Here is a 2927-nt window from a genome sequence, read left to right as displayed (position 1 = left end):
CAGAGGATAGCAGCGTGGTCCAGTGGGTAGAGCATCCATCAGCCAGTGAGTCAGGAGACCTGGGTTCCCAGCTCTGCCTCTGACCTGCTGGGTGTTCTTGGACAAATCACTTTCCCTCTGCGCCTCGGTTTCCCCTCTCAGCCTTCATTTGCCTGGGCTATTTAAACTGTAAGCTCTTTCAGGCAGGGTCTATGTCTGTACAGCCCCTAGCACAATGGGACAATTGGCTCTACTTGAATATAAATAATCAATTGGATTTGAGGGTCCTTCGTGGATACATTTAACATGATTCTTAGCTCGACCCGTGCTGTACCTCTTAGGTGGATTAAAGAAGGAACTGCAGCCTCCTGATAACACATGCTTAACGTTACATGAGGCCTGTTTGAAATGCCTCGTATGGCATCCCATGATTGGCTTTATGGAGATTCATTCTAGCCCAAAGCATCAGGGTGGAGAGGGTTTGGTTTTAAAAGCCAGCCTCCTTTTGGCTTCAATTCCTGATGTGCAAGAGCCTGAATGCTAATCCACCCCGTTGGCTGCCCTCTGCTTGAATGGGTGGCAAGATGCGGCTTAGATGCTCTGAACCGAAGGAAATTAACCCACCACTAGTTCTGCGGCGCTCTCAAAAATGCAGGTCGTGGTTGAAGTTCATGGATGTTTAAGACCAGAAAGGACCATTTGGCAGTGGGAAAGGGAGGGAGGCAGTGGGAAAGGGAGGGATAGCTCAGTGGTTTGAGCATTGGCCTGCTAAACCCAGGGTTGTGAGTTCAATCCTTGAGGGGGCCACTTGGGGATTTGGGGCAAAAATCAGTACTTGGTACTGCTAGTGAAGGCAGGGGCTGGACTCAATGACCTTTCAAGGTCCCTTCCAGCTGTAGGAGATGGGATATCTCTGTTAATAATAATAATAATTAATAATCTAGTCTGAGCTCCTACGTAACATCGCCCAGATGATTCCTGCACCCAGCCCATATCTTGTGGGGGAGCTAGAGCGGCTCTCGCTCTAGAGAAAGCCTCCAAGTAATGGAGATTCCACGCACATCTCTTGGGAAACTTCTAATGGTTAATTACACTCACTGCTAAACAACTGGCACCCTTTGACTGTTTCTAGCTTTAGTTGCTGGCCATTGGCTCTTGTGGTACCTTTTTGCTAAAGAGCCCTCTCTGATCTGGTATCTTGTCCCTATGTGGAGGTACTTATAGACCATGTTCAAGTCACTTCTTAGCCTCCTCTTCGAGAACATAAAGGAGCTCAGGCTATCCAAGTCTCTCAGGGTAAGGCAGGTTTTCCAGACATTGGATCATTCTTGCAATTCTCTTCCGCATCCTCTACAGTTTCTCACACTATCTGCCTTCGCGTCCTGGGCACCTTCCGGCAAACACTATTGCCATATTTTAAACCCAGACCTGTAAAGCCGTCCCTTTCTTTTGACAGCTCCTTGTCGAGCATGGTTTGCAACTAAACACAGGAGAGCAACTTTTCTTGTTCCCAGCGGTTCTTGTCTGGTTCCTGTACTGCCATTCTAATCCCCATGTTACCACCAAAAGGGAACATAGGGTGTGTTATCCGTTATGGATCAAACAGACCAATTAGTGGGGCATGAGAAATACGCCTAAATGCATTGGTGAATAGGGAGGAACTTACATGTATGCTTAATGTTATGCTTAATGTTAAACAAGTGCTTTTCTGAATCAGGGACTGGGGGGAAATTTTCACAAGTGACAAGTGTCTTGTTTACAGCAGCAAGATGTATCTACATGGCAGGATAATGCGTGGCGAGCTGGTGCACTCTAGATTCACGCCCTGGCTGGCTGTGCAATAACTCACTTTGTAGAGAAGCCCTGGTTAGTCTAAGTGAAAGTCACTAATAATTGTATTTTAGGTCTTTTCTGTATTATTTCTTTGTCCTCGCTTGGGCATACGGCTCCCCCCAATTTGCAGCCACCTCTGAACTTGAATCTCTCTGCAGGTGACTTTCTTCTAGCTAATGATGAAGGGCGTGATGTACACCTGGGCCCTAACAGATCACTGCAGCATCCTCCCCACTTAAACGCCACCTCTACCCTTCTTCAACTTGATCTCAGCCATGCCAGCTTGGTTTAATGGTGACCCAAGATATTTAGGCTTCCCCTGAAATCAGTGGAAGTTAGGAGCCTAATTACGGTGAGGATCTGGGCCAAACTCCAGTCTGAAGCATTCGGGTAAGGTCTATTAATTGTATATTAATCCTTTATAAACTGGGGCGGAGCCCAAGATAAGCATTGAGAGCATTATGATTAATGTCACCGCCCTGTTTGCAAAGCACTCCAGAAATCCTTTAGGGCAAGTGTTATGGAATATCTGACCATGATGATGTCGCCAAAGGACACTCTGGATTCTGTGATAGCGAGAAATGGCTCCTGTTTTTCTGGTTTGTCTTCCCCCCAGAATATCATGCGGCGAGGTTCTGAACTGCATGTGCACAGCTGGGGGCGAAAGTTTTTATAATAATGCCCCGCTGGTGAACTGTGCCCTGCGGGGTCCCTGTCTGCTTGATGGGAGGGAGCCCAGAAGTAGGGTATGGAACGCCCTGGGCAGACACTAGGGATTGTGAGTTTATATTCTGGAGGCTAATGCTCTTAGCTGGGGGAGGCCTCCCAAGAAGGGAGGGCGCCCGATGGCTTTGCAGTCTATGCGGTGGATGTTTTAAGACTAAAATGTAAGGGTGTGGGGGGGAATAATGGGATATTTCCAGTACAAAAGCTCCTTTTTATCGACTCCGTTGTCTCCTGATCCCAGCCTCTCAAAGAGGCCTTTTCTTCCCCCTCCACCAATAGGCTGGAGCTGTCATGGGAGGGAGCCCTTGGCTGCTTTCCATGTGCTCTGCCAAGGAATGTGGCTAAAAAAAGAGAGAAAAAACACAACAGTGGAATAGTTAGGAGGGCCC

The sequence above is a fragment of the Malaclemys terrapin genome, chromosome 21 (assembly GCF_027887155.1).
Source record: "Malaclemys terrapin pileata isolate rMalTer1 chromosome 21, rMalTer1.hap1, whole genome shotgun sequence".
In the NCBI taxonomy this organism is placed as follows: Eukaryota; Metazoa; Chordata; order Testudines; family Emydidae; genus Malaclemys; species Malaclemys terrapin.
Note: the sequence above shows the minus strand (reverse complement) of the source record.